Genomic DNA, 17431 nt, shown 5'->3' on the forward strand with positions numbered 1-17431 from the left:
TTTTCTTTTTCTTTTTTTTTTTTTTTTAAGATTTATTGAATTATTTGAAAGGCAGAGAGAGAGAGAGAGAGGTCTTCCATTCACTGGTTCACTCCCCAATGACTGCCAACGGCTGGAGCTGAGCTGATCAGAAGCCAGGAGCCAGGAGCTTCTCCCAGGTCTCCCATGCAGGTGCAGAGGCCCGAGGACTTGGGTCATCTTCCACTGCTTTCCCAGGCCGTAGCAGCTGGATTGGAAGTGAGACTTGAACTGACACCCATATGGATGCCGGCACTGCAAATGGTGGCTTTACCCACTATTCTACTGGGCCAGCCCCTAGTTTTTAACGCTTTATTTGTTTGTTTGTTTTGGGACAGGCAGAGTGGACAGTGAGAGAGAGAGAGAGAGAGAAAGGTCTTCCTTTTTCTGTTGGTTCACCCTTCAATGGCCGCTGCGGCCGGTGTGCTGCGCTGATCCGAAGGCAGGAGCCAGGTGCTTCTCCTGGTCTCCCATGGGGTGCAGGGCCCAAGCACTCGGGCCATCCTCCACTGCACTCCCGGGCCACAGCAGAGAACTGGCCTGGAAGAGGGGCAACCGGGACAGAATCCGGCGCCCCGACCGAGACTAGAACCTGGTGTGCCGGCGCTGCAGGCAGAGGATTAGCCTAGTGAGCCGCGGCGCCGGCCAAGGTTTTATTTATTTGAAAGGCAGAGCAGAGGGAAGAGGGAGAGATCTCCATCATTGGTTTGCTCCTCAAATGAACGCGACAGCCAAAGCAGGAGCCAGAACTCCTGGTCTCGTGGGTGGCAGGGCCCATCTCCCGCCGCCTTCCCAGGCGCATCAGCAGGGAGCTGGGCTGAAAGCGGAGCAGCACAGTGCTCCCGTAAGGGACGCAGACGTCAAGTGGTGGCTTAACCCGCAGTGCCACGACACCGCACGTTTGTTTTAATTTTTATTTATTTGAGATACGGAGGGAGACAGAGAGCGCTCCTACCCACTTGCTCACTCTCCAGTGCCCACAACAGCTCTGGCTGGGCCAGGCTGAGCCAGGAGCCGGAGCACAATCCGTGTCTCCCAGGTGGGTGGCCAGAACTGTTAACCGAGCCATCGCCTGCTGCCTGCAAGGGTGCGCGCCAGCAGGGAGCAGTCAGGAGCCGGAGCCAGCGCCTGACTGCTGGGACAGACGCAGCCCCTCCCCAAGCCCATGGTGGGAGCCCCCCCCGCCCCCCTGCCCACGGCTGGCCTGCAGCCTGTGCTGTTCCCACCGCTCAGGTCCTCTCCCGATGATGCCAGGCAAGGATGGCTCAGGCGTACTGAGTCCAAACCCTCCCCGCAGGGGGAGTGTGCACCGCGGCCGCTCTGGGGACTTGTGTCTGCGAAGATGTCGCCCTGCGGAGAAGTTCCAGCTCCACTGGTCTCCACAAGAGGAGAGCGGCCGCACGGAGAAGCCACAGCAGAGCGGCTTCAGGCCCAGAATGGCCAGGCCCCACGCTGCCACTTCTTCCCTGCCTGCACGTTCTCATGTAGTAGACTAACGCTCCTCACGGTGGCAAGACGGCTGCAGGCACTCAGCTGTCGCATCTGGTTCGTGTCTCCAAGAGGGAGGGACCTAATCCAGCTGCCTCTCCCCAACCTTCCTCACATCCCAGTTGGCCAGAATCTGTCATGTGTCCCTGTTTCAACCAATGGTGGGCAAGGAGATGGGCCCACTGTAGGTGGCCGAGATGCCTGGAGCCAGCACCCGCTGGACACGAGGCCACAGAGGAGGGAGTCCCTGAGCCTCAGGGGCCCTGTGAGGAGACGGGGCAGGGATGGGTGTTGGGTGCACACCAGCGCTCCTGGTAGTGCCTGGGTTTCCTGGGAGGCTGCAGAAGCCACGGTCTGAAGTCCCCAGCATGCCCCTCCTCCTAACCGGGTGTGCTCGGGCCCTCGCCAGGCCGTGGGTGCTTCCTGGAGACGGTGCCGGCTCGCTGTGCCTGCTGGCGGGCCCCAGTGCCACGTCCTCGGTTAGCGCGGGCCCCGTTATCATTCCTGCCACCTCCCGCGAGGTGCGCTCACCAGCTCCCCCGTGAGGCTGAGTGGACATGCCTGTGCTGTAAGCAAAGGCCTCCCAGGGACACCCAAGTCCCCTGGCGGCCAACGGAGCCCTCTCCACACCAAACCAGTTTCAGACTGACAGGCACGCATCTCACGGGCTCTCAGTCTGGCTATGGGCCAGGAAGCCCCCGGGGCCTGCCGAAGAACAGCCCTGCTGTTGGTGCCCGTCCTGAAACACTGCTTGGCGTCCACGGCAAGAACGCGATACAAGCCGTGACGGCCGGAGTCAGGACACACCCTGTCCGCTCGCGAGTGCCAGGAGGAGGATCGACACCTTCAGGCCTCTAAGAAGCGTCAGGCAGGGGAGCGGAAAACCGTGGGAGGGGAGAGCAGGCACAGGGGGACCGCCCCAGAGGCAGGCCAGGCACCACTGCCCCCGGGCCCAGAGCCGCGGGCCGGCTGCAGCCAGCCCAACCGGAAGCTTCCCAGGTGGGGCTGACAACACTGGGTGCTGGGGCGTCTCCTGAGCAGTGGGGACCACTCACAGCTTGGCCTCTCGCCCTGCCCTCGCCCCCTCTCGGCTCTGGGCCCTCCCCAGCCAGCAGCACCGCTCCTCCCGCGTGGGGGCGGGTCTGCCCACAGTTCATTCCTGCCACCGGCACCTGCTGTCTAGACGCTCTTGAAGCCGCCCCTCTCCCGGGGCAGCCGCGGGACAGAATTAGCTGGCTCCTCACTTCCTGTCCTCAAAGCCTTGTCCAGCTGCTGTGTTGGGAGAAGGCTTCATCCACGCAACTTGGACGTGACCTACAGAGAGGCTTCATTTGCTGGGGCCGGCATTGCGGTGCAGCGGGTTAAACCGTCGCCTGCCGAGCCGGCACCGTAGACCCAGGGTCAGTGCCGGTGCCAGCTGCTTCGCTGTGGCCCAGCTCCCTGCTAACGTGCCTGGTGAGGCAGCAGCAGGTGGCCCCCGCCGCGCAGGTGGGAGACCAGCGTGGAGTTTCTGGCTCCTGGACGTGGCCTGGGCCACATCTGGCTGCTGCAGCGTTTTGGGAAGTGAACCAGCCAATGAGAGATGAGGCTCTGTCTCTGCTGCCCTTTCAAGTAAATAAATCTTAACGAGAAAACCAGCCACAGTCTCCCTGAGGGCCTCCCAGCACTCACAAACCCAAGTTCATCTTCTGGGCAGAACACTGGGCCTGGCAGGAAGGGTGCACGGCGAGACCTCAGCCGCGGCGTCAGCTCCCCTGGGGAGACCAAGAGGCCGTGCCTGCAGCAGGACCAGATCCCGCCTGGACCCCGCCACCCCCAGGGCCTCCTGGACCCCGCCACCCCCAGGGCCGCCTGGACCGTGACATCCCCAGGGTTCCTGGACCGCACCACCCCCAGGACCACCTGGACCGTGCCATCCCCAGGGCCTCCTGGACCCCACCACCCCCAGATCCCGCCTGGACCCCGCCATCCCCAGGGCCACCTGGACCCCGCCACCCCCAGGGCCTCCTGGACCCCGCCATCCCCAGGGCCACCTGGACCCCGCCATCCCCAGGGACACCTGGACCCCGCCACCCCCAGGGCCGCCTGGACCCCGCCACCCCCAGATCCCGCCTGGACCCCTCCACCCCCAGGACCTCCTGGACCGCGCCTGCCCTCTGGGGTCCTGCCGGTCTCTGCAGGGGGAGAGGGGTTCCTACTTCAGCAGGTAAAAGTCGCCTTTCTTCCTGCTCAGAGCCTCGAGGGAGGGGAGCCCTTCCAGAAAGGCAGTGCCCTGTCTGCAGCACCGCCCCCGGGGTTAGGCTCTCCCAGCCGCGTCCGCAGTCCGTGCCCGGGGCCCAGAACGATGGCCAAGCCTGGGCGGTCCTGTTTGATGTCCTTACTGCCCCTGTCACTCCGCTTAGTCCCCACCGCCACCCCCGCCCCCTCCGAGGCGCCAGTCCCTCAGAACCTGTATACGACACCAGAAACCACCGTCGTCGTCTTTGGTAGCCGCAAGGAGGGAAGGCTACACTTCCGGGAATGGAGAGGCCTACTTCCGGGGAAGAAAGTCCTTGTCAAGGTCCCTGCGGGTGCCTAAAGGTCAGCCAACGAGGATCAGACCCGCCTCACCCTTTAACCCCTGAGTCTATAAAAGGAGCCCTCCCAGCCTCTGACGCGCGACTTCCCCGGCCCCCGCTCTGTTGCTCTGCTGGGACCGGGGAACCTCGCCCGGGAGCGGAACCCCAACAAAAGCCTGTGAATGAATCGATTCGTCTGCCTGGGCAGATCCGTTACGCGCCGGACACCCTGCAGGCCTCACAGAGGCAAAGACAGGACAGAGCGCGTCCATCGCGGTTCACCCCCACAGTCCCTCGGCCTCCGGGGTGGGCCAGTCTCCCACATGGTGGCAGGAGCCCAGTTACCGGGCCATCATCCCCGCCTCCCAGGGTCAGCCCCAGCGGGAGCCCGGGCCGGGCATCACGCTCAGGCGCTCCGGCGCCCGGCTCGGGCATCTCAACTGCCCACTCCTTCCTCATTCTCCCGAGTGCCACTCGGCGGGCCGGGCTGCCCAGTGTTAACGCCCCATGACGGGGTGGGCTGTGGCGTGTGGGGTAAAGCCGCCGCCTGCAGGGCCGGCATCCCATATGGGCGCCGGTTCGAGTCCCAGCTGCTCCACTTCCCATCCAGCTCTCTGCTGTGGCCTGGGAAGGCAGTGGAAGATGGCCAAGTCCTTGGGCCCTGCACCCGCGTGGGAGACCTGGAAGCTCCTGGCTCCCAGCCCCGGCCACTGCGACCATTGGAGGAGTGAACAGCGGATGGAAGACCTCTCTGCCTTTCAAAATAATGATAATAATAATAATAATAACGTCCCCATGAGTAAAACCGAGCGCCTGTGTTCGGGAGCTGATCCTCGGGACAGACTCCCACGCGTGGGCGGCTGCTGGTCAGGCCACTCCCCACGGCCAGGCCAGCGCCAGGCCCGCGCGCCCCTCCAGCCCTCAGCGCCCCTCGCGGCTCTCCCTGGACACCGCTCGTTCGTGTCCGGTCCCGTCTCCTGTCCATCACCGTCCCTGCGGCCGTGGCGTGAGCTCAGCGAGCCCCGCACACTTCCGCCATCTTGTCGATCTCCGGCAGTGCCCGTGTGTGTGAGAGAGGGGCTTTCATGAAAAAGTCGACAACCTGGGTAATCCCCGCAAAACCCCAACTTAAAAAACAGAGACAACCCCAGAAAACGCACGACTCCACCTGCACTGTAAGTAGCCCCTAGCACCGGGAAAGATCGCGAGCTTCAACCAATCACTGCCAGGGCTTGCCCTCCGCGGCGGCTCAGTGGCTCGAGCACCTGCCAATCTTTCCCGAAGGCAAAGGTCTAAATTGCTATTGGACACTGCACTCTCCTCGCTCCAAGGCTGGGAAGTCCCGGATTTCCGGCCACACCCAAGGGCGGTGTTCCTTAGTGATTGACAGGGATATTGACCAATGAGAAGTCCCAGCTGACCGTCCCGCCCACCAGAAGCCTCCGCGGCAAAGGCTGCTGGGTGTTTGGGGACGCCCGCTTCCTCCTCCCGCGAGCTGCGTAGCCCGTGTCTGGTCCCTGCGCTAAAGTGGCCCGTCAGGGGCGCCCTCCTGAGGCGGCCCGGAATCCGAGTTATCCGAGCCCGCGTGGACGAGTGCCGGCCCCGCGCCGAGTTCCCGCTCGCGGGCAGGCTGTGGGCCGGGCCCGGGGGAGTCCAGTCCTTGCCCGTAGCAGGTGCACCGTGCGGGGCTCGGATCGCAGAGACGCGGGGAGCCGGCCCTGCCCCCGCCCCCGGGCGACCGCGGAGCTCGGCCCGCCGTCCTGCCGCTGGGTCCCGGCGTGCCTGTGCTTGCCCTCGCACAGGTGTCCCGGGTCACTTCCGGGGCTTGGCCAAGGCGCCCCTGAGTAGTGAAGCCAGCCGGGACTCGCCGCTCGGGTCCTTTGCCTCCCCCGCCCAGTCTGGCCGCGGGGCTCCACACCCCGGGGTGGCCGGGCCAGCACCTCTGGCCGGGTGGTGACCTGGTCCCCTGAGAGTGAACAATCCCTCAGCGGGAGTTGCCTCACGCGTACAGAGCTCGGAGTGAGTCCGCTCTAATCCGGTGGCTGCGAATCTCATCTTTCCGGCTCCTCCGAGCGCTTTAATTGCTGCCCGGCGCTCTCCGCAGGCCCCGCGTGCCGCGACAGCCCCGGTCTCGGGCTCCTGCCACGTTCTGTCTGTTCTGTTGCACGTTTGCCCCAGAGCCGGCTGAGCTCGGCGACTGCGCAGGCTCCGTTTCCGGACAGGCTGCAGCTAAGAAAATTGTTCCAGGAGGAGAAGAACTGGTGGAAGGGCGCCGCCCGGAGGACTGGAACCCGGGTGCTGAGTGATGTGGATCTGCCCTGCGGCCGTGCCGGGCGGCCTGGTGGTGTCTGCCTCTAGGGCGGGGTGAGAGGAGGGGGCTTGAGCTTTAAAGAGTGCGTGCCCAGTGCCCAGTGCCCAGCGCTGCACACACTCAGACGGGCCTGTTTTGTGATTTTTTTTTTAAGATTTATTTATTTAAAATCAAAGTTGGAGAGAGAGAGAGAGGTCGGTCTTCCATCCACTGGTTCACTCCCCAGTTGTCCACAACGGCCAGGGCCAGGCTGAGCCAAAGCCAGAAACCAGGAGCTGTTTCCGCGTCTCCCTCGGGGGAGCCGGGGCTCAAGTGCGTGGGCCGTCCTCGTCTGCTTTCCCCCAAGCACCTTAGCAGGGAGCTGGATCGGAAGCAGAGCAGCTGGGACTTGAACCGTCAGCGTATGGGATGCTGGCATCGCAGGTGCCGGCTTTACCTGCTGCGCCACAGGCCTGGCCCGGAATCTGTTTGTTAGAAAGCCCAGTTCGGCCGGCGTCACGGCTCACTAGGCTAACCCTCCACCTGCGGCGCCGGCACCCCAGGTTCTAGTCCCGGTTGCTCCTCTTCCAGTCCAGCTCTCTGCTGTGGCCGGGGAGGGCAGTGGAGGGTGGCCCAAGTGCTTGGGCCCTGCACCCCATGGGAAACCAGGAGGAAGCACTTGGCTCCTGGCTTCGGATCGGTGCAGCACACCGGCCGTAGCAGCCATTTGGGGGGGTGAACCAACAGAATGAAGACATTTGTCTCTGTCTCTCTCACTGTCTATATCTCACTCACTGTCTAACTCTGCCTGTCAAAAAAAGAAAGCAAGAAAGGCCAGTCCACAGCCTAACACAGGCGGAGGTGAAGTTTTGCCTGGTCCAGGTCAGAGGGCGAGGGAAGCAGGGACAGACAGGGGGAGGAGCTGAGCCGTGAGCTCGGTCCAGCAGAGACCCGGACCGTTCCTGGGGCGGCTCCAAAGCCAGGATGGGCTCCAGTGTCGCCCTCGGCGGAGGAGAGAGAGCCAAGTCTTTGAAGCCCCACACAGACCAGTCATTGGATGCAAGGCTCCCTCTGCGGAGGGAGCTGTAACCCTGGCCAAGGCGGTGTCCTTGGGCTGCTGGAAACTTCTAGAGAGACCAGACCCGCAGCCACTGGAGAGGAAGGGCCCAGTCCTCAGGGGACCCGGGCAGCGTCACAACGTCCGCTGCCCGATGCACTGACCGCGGCCCGGAGCTGGCAGTTTGGTTTGGAGGCGGCCAGGGTAGGGCGACATCTGGGAGCCGGATGTGTCCAGGACACATGCGGCCTCCTGTGGCTGGCTGTGCGTCCGGGGTGACTGGCCTTGACCCGGACCCTGTTTTTCTTCTCCGTATTGAGGACTTGCGGCTGTGGAGGGGGGTGAAGAGAAGATGAAGAGCGAGAAGCAGCCCCCCCCCCACCGTGGGAAAACATCGGTGTTCTTTCTTTTTTTTTTTTGACAGGCAGAGTGGACAGTGAGAGAGAGAGACACACAGAGAGAAAGGTCTTCCTTTGCCATTGGTTCACCCTCCAATGGCCGCCACGGCCGACGCGCCATGCTGATCCGAAGGCAGGAGCCAGGTGCTTCTTCTGGTCTCCCATGGGGTGCAGGGCCCAAGCACCTGGGCCATCCTCCACTGCACTCCCTGGCCACAGCAGAGAGCTGGCCTGGAAGAGGGGCAACCGGGACAGAATCCGGCACCCCAACTGGGACTAGAACCTGGTGTGCCGGCGCTGCTAGGCGGAGGATTAGCCTGTTGAGCCGCGGCACCGGCCCGATGATGTTCATTCTGAAGGCAGATGGATGATCCAAATCCAAGGACGTGCTTCTATTATGCAAACGTTACCAGAACGTAAGTCTTCCTGTCTCTGTCCAAGCCGTCGCTTGAGATCTGGGTACAGTGCTTCACAGCCTCTGGGGCCGGCGCTGTGGCGGAGCAGGTGGAGCCACTGTCTGCAGAGCCAGCATCCCATATGGCACCTGTTTGAGTCCTGGCTGCTCCACTTCTGATCCTGCTCCCTGCTAATGCACCTGGGAAAGCAGCAGACGACGGCCTAAATGCTTGGGCCCCTGCACCCATGAGGGAGACCTGGAGGAAGCTCCTGGCTTCAGATCAGCTCAGCTCTGGCCGTTGCGGTTACTTGGCGAGTGAACCAGCCGATGGAAACTCTCTCTCTCTCTGTGCCTCTGCCTTTCAAACACATAAATATATTTTTTTTTTTTTTTTTTTTTTTTTTTTTTTTTTGACAGGCAGAGTGGACAGTGAGAGAGAGACAGAGAGAGAAAGGTCTTCCTTTGCCGCTGGTTCACCCTCCAATGGCCGCCGCTGCAGCCGGCGCACCGCGCTGATCCTGGCAGGAGCCAGGAGCCAGGTGCTTTTCCTGGTCTCCCATGGGGTGCAGGGCCCAAGCACCTGGGCCATCCTCCACTGCACTCCCTGGCCATAGCAGAGAGCTGGCCTGGAAGAGGGGCAACCGGGACAGAATCCGGCGCCCCAACCGGGACTAGAACCCGGTGTGCCGGCGCCGCTAGGTGGAGGATTAGCCTATTGAGCCACGGCGCCGGCCACATAAATATATTTTAATTTTATTTATTTTTTTTATCTTTTTGACAGGTAGAGTTATAGACAGTGAGAGAGAGAGAGTGAGAGAAAGGTCTTCTTTCCGTTGGTTCACTCCCCAAATGGCCGCTACAGCCAGCGCTGCGCTAATCCGATGGCAGGAGCCAGGTGCTTCTCCTGGTCTCCCATGGGGTGCAGGGCCCAAGCACTTGGGCCATCCTCCACTGCACTCCCGGGCCACAGCAGAGAGCTGGCCTGGAGGAGGAGCAGCCAGGACTAGACCCCGGCACCCATATGGGATGTCGGCGCCTCAGGCGGAGGATTAACCAAGTGAGCCATGGCGCCGGCCTATAAATAGATATATTTTTAAAAAGAACAAACGCTTCGAGGTCCCACCCGAGGCCCATTTCATTCTTCGTGTTCCTTCTTGGTACTGTCCTTGTTGACAAGAAACTAATCTGTTGCTTTTCTTTCTTCTTTTTAAAAAATAAGATTTATGTATTTGAAAGGCAGAATGACAGAAAGAGAGAGAGAGAGAGAGCGAGCGAGCGTGATCTTCCATGTTCTGGTTCGTTTCCCACACGCCCACAATAGCTGGAGCTGGGCCAGTCCCAAGCCAGGGGGCTAGAACTCCATGCAGGTCTCCCCCAGGAGTGGAAGTGGTGCAGCCTCGGGGCCGTCGCCTGCTGCCCCCCAGGTGCGCAGTAGCAGGAGCTGGGTCAGCAGCGAGTGGCCGGGGCTGTTACGTGGGCTGCTGGCCTCACAGTTATCCGCGTAACCTGCTGTGCCACCAGCTTGTGCCGCTTTTACGTAGCAGCGCAGGCCGCCCTCACTGCCACGTGTTAGAGACTCCACCTGGCGGGTACAATAAAGATTATGTCATTTTCTTTAAGCAGTTGGATTTTGTTTACATTTGTGGGACTATTTGTAGACAGTTCAGGCATGGGGTCCGGGTGCTGGGGCGTAGCAGGTAAAGCTGCCTCCTGACTCCGGCTTTCCGTATGAGCACCAGTTTGAGTCCCGGCTGCTGCACTTCGGATCCAGCTCCCTGCTGTGGCCTGGGAAAGCAGTGGAGGATGGCCCATGTCCTTGGGCCCCTGCACCCACATGGGAGACCCGGAAGAAGCTCCTGGCTCCTGGCTCTGGCCTGGCCCAGCCTTGGCCATTGTGGCCACCTGGGGTTTGAACAGCAGATGGAAAATGCTTCTCTCTGTCTTTCCCTCCCTCTCTGGAACTCTTTCAAATAAATAAATACATCTTTTTTTTTTTTTTTTTTTTAAGGAAGAATATTCTGGCATGGGACCAAGGGATACCAGGCGTGTGTACTGAGGGACTGACATGGAAACGGCACCGCACAGTGAGTGGTTTTATGTTGGTTTTATATGACGGCAGCCTGGGTTTGAACTCTAATCAGATTAGATGTCTTTCCAGTAAGCACAGGCCGTACCAGCCACTCGCCAGCCGTCCCTCTTCGATAACTGGCTCAGCTCAGAGGATTGGCAGGGGTGGGGTGGGCTGGGGGCCAAAGCAGACCCCAGCCCACCAGGCCAGGAGCAGGGAGCAGCTTGCTCAGCCCTTGGTGGTGGGAGGAGAGGGGTGGGCTTGGTATTTTGGAATAATGCAGTCTTCAGGCGTCATTTTAACCACATCAGCCCCGTGGCTTCAAGGCCCCCTTTACTGAGCAAATGTAGCCTGGGGGGATGTGGTCTCTTCCTGTTGGCGATTTGGTGACCGCTGGGATCTCAGACTGCAAGTTCAGTCTGTCCACGGGTCCCGCATGGGCCGCAGTGTGCGAATGAGCCCCTGGTCTTGGAGGATCGGAACCCACGTCCCGACGACAGGGGAGTAGACAGGGGAGTAGGAAGGTTTTGCGCTTTCTAAGTTTGTCATTATGAGTTTTAATTTATTTTTCCCTGCTGTCCTAGGTGAATAGGTTACAGGACTAGTGATAGAATGCTAGGCATTGGTTGTCAAGTTTTGTGTGGAAAATTTCAAAAGAAATTACAGAGGCAGGGTAATCAGACCCTACCCGCTCATCACTCAGCTTCAAGTCACCCGTTTGCAAATATTATTCCACCTCCCGCCGCGTCCTGTGTCAGAATTCCTATGCAAAGCTAGACCTTGTGCCTTTCACATCTGGGGAGTGAACCAGCGATGGAAGACCTCTGTCTCCCTCCCCAGCGGATGGAAGACCTCTCTCTCCCTCCCTCCCTCTCTCTGTAACTCTGTCTTACAAATAACAATAAAATCTTTATATATATAATCACAGCACATCGTTAACTCGTAAGACATCTTGCATTCGCTGGTTCACTCCCTGAAAGCCTGTAACGGCCAGGGCTTGGGCCAGGTGGAAGCCAGGAGCCGGGAGCTCCGTCCAGGTCTCCCACGTGGGTGCCGGGCCCAGCACCTGACCCATCAGTGCTGCCTCCCAGACTGTGCGTGAATAGGGGGCTACAAGCAGGACCAGAGCCGGACTCGAACCCAGGCGCCCAGGTGTGGCCTGTGGGGGTGTCAGGTGGCGTCTCAGCCACTACACCAAAACACCTGCCCTGCACGGTTCTCTTATTTCAACTGTGCCCGTGTTCAGGCTCAGCCGGCTGTCCTTTAATTAAGAAAATCTGTCCCAGGATCCAGGCCAGGATTAAGCATTGCGCGGGGTCCTCCTGTCTCTCTCGTCTCCCTCACTGTGGCGGCTGCTCAGCCTCTGTGTCCTGTGACTTCGACATTTCTGAAGAGTGCGGATTGGCTGATGAGCAGATTCCCTTCTTAGTCTTTGAGCGCTTCCTTGCCTTCTGTCGGAACACGGTGTCCCACGCTCGTCCGCACGCTTCCTGTTCCTGGTTCGCCCCTCCGGGGAGCCCTGCTTTCTTACCGTGGGAAATGCTGTTTAGAGATGAGAGCTGAATTTTGGTGCCAGTGTTGTTCTTTCTTTTTTTCCTTCCTTTTTTTATTTTTTAAATATTTATTTATTTATTTAAAGAGCTACACAGAGAGAGGAAGAGACACACAGAGAGATCTTCCATCTGCTGGTTCACTCTGCAAATGGCTGCAATGGCCAGGGCTGGGCCAGGCCAAAGCCAGGAGCCTGGAACTCCATCTGGGTCTCCTCCGTGGGTGCAGGGGCCTAAGCACCCGGATCGTCTTCCACTGCTTTCCCAGGTGCATTTGCAGGGAGCTGGACAGGAAGCGGAGGAGCTGGGTCTCAAACCCTTACGGGTGCTGGCGTCCCGGGCGGCGGCTTTGCCTGCTACGCCACGGCACCGGGCCCATCACTGCTGTTGGCTGGGACGAGGTGGGAGCAGATGGGCAGCAGCCAGCAGAGTGCCCTGGAACGGGCTCTCCCCGTCCCCTGGAGACCCCTCGTGTGGAGCTTGTGTGGACCCCTTGTGTGGATCAGTTTTGCTGAAGCCAAAGCAACAGAAAGGCAGAAGGGGGACAGGCAGGTGTTTGGCCTGGTGGTCAGGTGCCGACTGGGACCCCTGCATCCCACAGCGAGGGCCGGGGTCCCATGCCCGGCCGCAGCTCCTGACTCCAGCTCCCTGCTAATGCAGCCCCGGGAGGCAGCAGCGATGGCGCCAGTGGGTAGAGCCCTGCCACGCACGTGGAGGACGTGGATAGAGGTCGTGGCTCCCAGCAGGGGCTGTTCTGGGCGTGTGGGGGGTAAATCAGCAGCCGGGAGCTCATGCACACACACCCCCCAACCCCCGCCCCCTCTTCCTGCCTCTCAAGTAGATAATAAATAAATAAGACCCGCAGAACACTCACGGACCTTGTCCGCTTGAACGGCTACAGGCGTGGCTCGTTCAACGTAGTCCCTGGAGGGTTTTTTTTTTTTCCTACTCATTTTTTTTATGAGAGGTTTTATTTTATTTTATTACCCGGGAGTTTGTTTTTCCTTCTGTACAACATAGGTTTACTGTAGCCATTGGCAGTGCAGATGGAGAGCTGTGGAGGACGTGCCCGGGAGACGACGGGTGGAGCACCCCGAGGCCGTGACGGGCAGAGCACCCCGAGGCCGTGACGGGCAGAGCACCCCGAGGCCGTGACGCGGCAGGGCACCCCGAGGCCATGACGCGGCAGGGCACCCCGAGGCCGTGACAGGCAGAGCACCCCGAGGCCGTGACGCGGCAGGGCACCCCGAGGCCGTGACGCGGCAGGGCACCCCGAGGCCGTGACGGGCAGAGCACCCCGAGGCCGTGACGCGGCAGGGCACCCCGAGGCCGTGACGCGGCAGGGCACCCCGAGGCCGTGACGCGGCAGGGCACCCCGAGGCCGTGACGCGGCAGGGCACCCCGAGGCCGTGACGTGGCAGAGCACCCCGAGGCCGTGACGGGGCAGAGGCCCAGCCTGTCCCCGCCAGGGCAGAGTCCCTTCCTGCATGGGTGAACGCAGGGCAGGGCCGCTGCGCCACGGGGAGCGGCCGCTCTCCCCGCCAGTCGTCCTCCCCTTGTCCTGTGAGTTCTCTCACACAGCAGGCGTCCTGGGCCCGGATTCCCACCAGGACGCTTCCTGGGGCCATGACCCCCGCGACACGACCCCTGCGACACGGGAGCCTGCGGAGAACACTCAGGAGCGCACCTGCCTCTGTGGCGCAAGGAGCTCAAGCCTCGGCCGTCTAAGTTTTCCCAGCAGACAACAGGCTACAGGGCAGCCCGGGAAGAGGGTCTCAGGACAGAGCTGCGCGTCCGCGAGGAGGAGGAGGGCTGGGGGCCTCGGAGAAGAGGGGGCAGTGTAATCGGGATGGGCGTCTCGGGGCAAGCGTGCGACTGACCGTCTTCTGTGTTCCACGCCGCCGCCTGCAGCCCCTTAGCTGCTCACACAGACTCCAGGCCTCAGACCAGGCCTTTTTCTTTTCTTCTTCTTTCTAAGCTTCATTGATTTATTTGAAAGGCGGAGTTCCAGAGGAGGAGGGGCAGAGGCAGAGAGAGAGAGAGAAGTCTTCCATCCACTCATTCACTCCCCAAATGGTCGTATGGCCAGGGCTGGGCCAGACTGAAGCCAGGAACCAGGAGCTGCTTCTGGTCTCCCACATGGGTGCCGGGGGCCAAGCACTGGGGCTGTCCTCCACGGCTTTTCCAGGCACATCAGCAGGGAGCTGGATCGGAAGTGGAGCAGGCGGGATGCTGGCGCTGCAGGCAGCGGCTGAACCCCGCAAGCCAGAGCACAGACCGGGCCTGTTTCAACCCCCCCTGCACAGCGGATTCACACTTGCCTCCTGCCCCTCCCCAGCACTGTGGCTGTGGAAGAGTGAGGGCGGGGATGGTCTGGCCCCGTGCTGCCCCCGCCCCTCTTTTTGCAGCTCCCTAGCTGCCCTGTGTGACAGGCGGGCATTGGAGGTAGCAGGCTTCCCGGGCACGGGCAGGTCCAGGCGTGGAGGCCCTCGAGCCGTTTGGCTTTGGTTCTGTCCATTGCTGCTGGTCTCTGCCTCCCAGACGCTGCCCCTCGGGTCTCCGAGCCGAGTCTTCCCCGGTCCCACCGGAAGCCGCCTCCCCAGTCTGCAGAGGGAGGGCCCGCAGCCGGGGGCCCAGCCTCCCTCTGGCCCCGCGCGCTGCTTCCTGTGGAAGTTCTAGAATCATCAGGGATTCTCAGCCCTGTTCCGCCTGTTCACTCCTGCAACAGTAATTTCTAGAAGAGATTTTATTTATGTGAAAAGCCCTGGGCAAATAGTCAGAGGAAGATGTGGGTACAACCACGGCCCTGCCGTCCACGCAGGAGGCCGGGACGGAGCTCCTGGCTCCAGGTTTGGCCCCGCCCCGCCCCAGCCATCGCGGCCATCGCGGCCATCTGGGGAGTGAACAACGGGTGGAAACTCTCGTTCTCTCTGTGCCTCGCTTTCTTTCTCTGTTGCTCCGCCTCTCCAACACGTCCCCCCCCCGCAGAGACATCCTGAGGTGGGCACGTTTTTGTCCACGGTCCTTAGGCAGGCGCCACGGCGTCTCCTCTCTTCTGGTCCTGCTTTCAGAAGCCGCCACCTCCGGGGACTTTGACAAGGACAATTGACAACAAAACAGCCATCAATAATCATTATTGTGTGTGGCCTTTGAGGCAAAAATAAACAGACTTGTAAAACACACCAGGTCACTTCCAGCACCTTAAACACCGCCAAGAAGGTGGCCAGGTCCGGGCGGGGAATGACAGCCGGGACCGGGGAGTACCTGCTTCCAGCAAGAACTGGGGACTTCAGCAAGATCCTGAGCTGCCGACGGGGAGAAGCCAGCCATCAGACGTCCTTGCTCTTGTCTGTTGTCCTGGGTGACTTTGGGTTTGAGTTACTTGTGGCGACTCAAAGGCCTCTCTGGGTGGCCTTGCTGAGGGGCCTCAGCCGTGCCTGGGTCTGTCCCCACCCCCGCCCCGAGGCTTCGGGCATTCCCACGAGAGTGCAGTGGCTCCGTCCGCTGCAGCTGCTCCAAGCGAGAGCCAGAGGCTGGGGCTCCTGAGCTCAGAGATCCGTGCAGATTCAAGCGCACAGTCAAGGTGCCGGCAGTTTGGCATCCTGCCGGGGGCTCCCCTGAGACGGGGCTCCTTGCCGCGTCCTCACTGGGGCCACCGACCCCGCCCCTCCCAAAGGCCCCACGTGCTGTTACCGTCAGCTTGGGAGCCAGGACTTCGGCATAGCAGTTTATTTCTGGCAAAGAGCCAGGGACACACAGCGCTCCCGCCTGTTGGCTCACTCACCAGAGCCTGCAACAGCCGGGGCTGGGCCAGGCCGAAGCCAGGAGCTGGGAACTCCACCCAGGTCAGCCACGAGGGCAGCAGCAACCGTTGACCTGAACCATCACCGTGCCCCCGGGGTCTGCATTAGCGGGAAACGAGCCGGACTCGAACCCAGGTTCCCTGATGTGGGCGAAGCCATCTTCACCACCAGGCTGAACGTCTGCTCTCCAGACAGGAACCTGTGGGGACACAGAGCTTCAGACCGTGGGGCTCCACAGAGCCGTGCAGACCATTCCACGGAAGCCACGGAAGATCAGCTCCGGTCTCCGCGTCCAGGCGCCTCCCTAGTTACGCTCTGGCCGCGTGGAAGGGCGGCTCCCGGGGGGGGGTTGTGGTCACGTTCTGGTTCGTGCTCATTCGATCATTAACTGGTTTGCTTTCCCTCGCACCCCCGTGCAGGGGTTTTCCGGGCTGAGAGGTGGCTGTGACTTTCCGTCGCGTGTCCCCGACACCCTTCCCACCTCTGTCTCAATCTCAGAGGCGCCCGGCGCGCTCCGGACCCAGAGCCTCGCACTGCTGCCACTTTCAGCTCAGCCCGGTGTCGCCCTCGCGTTTCCCTTGCCGGCTTCCCTTTGACCTGCTCCCCTCCTCCGCGGGGCCTTCCCCGATGCCAGCTCTGACCTGGCACCTCCTTGGTGGCACGAGTCCCTGTCTGTCTGTGTTCTGGAAGCCACCGTGACGAGGGCAGCACTGCCCCGACTTCGCTCAGCGCCGTGTGCGCTGCGCTGACGGTGCCTGGGGTCAGGGAAACAGGCGACAGGCAACCCTGCTGCCGCCCAGAAATCCCCAGCACCCCGGTGACCACTGCAGGGTCCCTCGATTTCCGGCCCCTGCTCTCTGGGGGCTGCTGGGCGCCTGGGCTGCCTGTGGCCTGGCTCCTCCTCCTCTGGCATCCATGCCTGGTGCCCTGGCCAACCCGGAGCCTCACGGGAGACGTTGGAAGCAGTGAATTGCACTGAGGCTGCTCAGGGGTCTCCTGGACACGCCCTGCCAGCCCTGTGTGTCCCCGTGTGTCCCCGTCGCATGGAGCCCCTGGCTTGCGGTGATGGTGCAGGAGTCGATCCGCAGCCATGGATTTCCTGTCATACCGCTTGTAGACGGCGCTAGTTACAACACTGGGCCGAGGGGCGCCGGCTTCTGTGTTTGTTTTAAAGCAGCACCACTGATTTTATTTTGTTTTCATTTTATTTGAAAGAGGGACAGAGAGAGCTCTTCCATCCATTGGTTCACTCCCTAAATGCCCACAACAGCTTGGTCCGGGCCAGGTTGAAGCCAGGGGACAGGAAATCAATCCGGATCTCCCTTGTGGGTGGCAGGGACCCAGCGACTTGAGCCATCCCCTGCTGCCTCCCAGGGTGCTGGGGGCAGGAGCAGAACCGGGACTCCTACCCAAGTACCCTGGTAGTGTGGGGAGCATCCTGGGCCAGGTGTCAGCCACTCAGCCCAGCGCCCGCCCCAGCACCTGCCCTTCGGTCAGACTGACTGCCCCAGAAGCGGAGAGTGTGGGAAGGTCCCTGGAATGGCAAGCCATGACCTCAGAAAATGCACCAGCGTCTTAAGAGAACAAGACACTGGCTGTGTCCAGAGACAGGACAGCCTCAGAGAAGAGCGGCCGCGTCCCGAGCCAGTCGCCCGAGACGACTGCACCTGCCGACCGTGACCGTCCCGCAGGCAGAACGTCTGGGAGAAGAAATGCCAGAAAAGCCGCCTCAGCTGCGTCCTCGCCCAGGGCCCCGTAATCGTCTGCCCCTCGCTGGACAGCGGGGCTGTGCTGATCAGGAGCC

At 61.4% G+C, this 17431-nt stretch overlaps 1 protein-coding gene across 3 annotated transcripts in view; it reads left to right on the forward strand.

The window, feature by feature from the left end:
* The first annotated feature begins 3614 nt into the window (after positions 1–3614).
* The window catches only part of ST6GALNAC1 (ST6 N-acetylgalactosaminide alpha-2,6-sialyltransferase 1), a 42811-nt gene continuing 28994 nt past the window's right edge, over positions 3615–17431 (forward strand). Inside the window, exons 1-3 of one of the 3 annotated variants that reach the window (XM_051838341.3) lie at positions 3615–6428; positions 7836–8225; positions 10215–10290. The gene's annotated coding sequence lies outside the window, so the exon portion shown is untranslated. The remainder of the gene's footprint in view (positions 6429–7835; positions 8226–10214; positions 10291–17431) is intronic. The other 2 variants (XM_051838340.3, XM_051838342.3) reach the window with 2 other exon arrangements.

The sequence above is a fragment of the Oryctolagus cuniculus genome, chromosome 17, assembly GCF_051225735.1.
Source record: "Oryctolagus cuniculus isolate XC-2025 breed Fujian yellow rabbit chromosome 17, ASM5122573v1, whole genome shotgun sequence".
NCBI lineage: Eukaryota > Metazoa > Chordata > Mammalia > Lagomorpha > Leporidae > Oryctolagus > Oryctolagus cuniculus.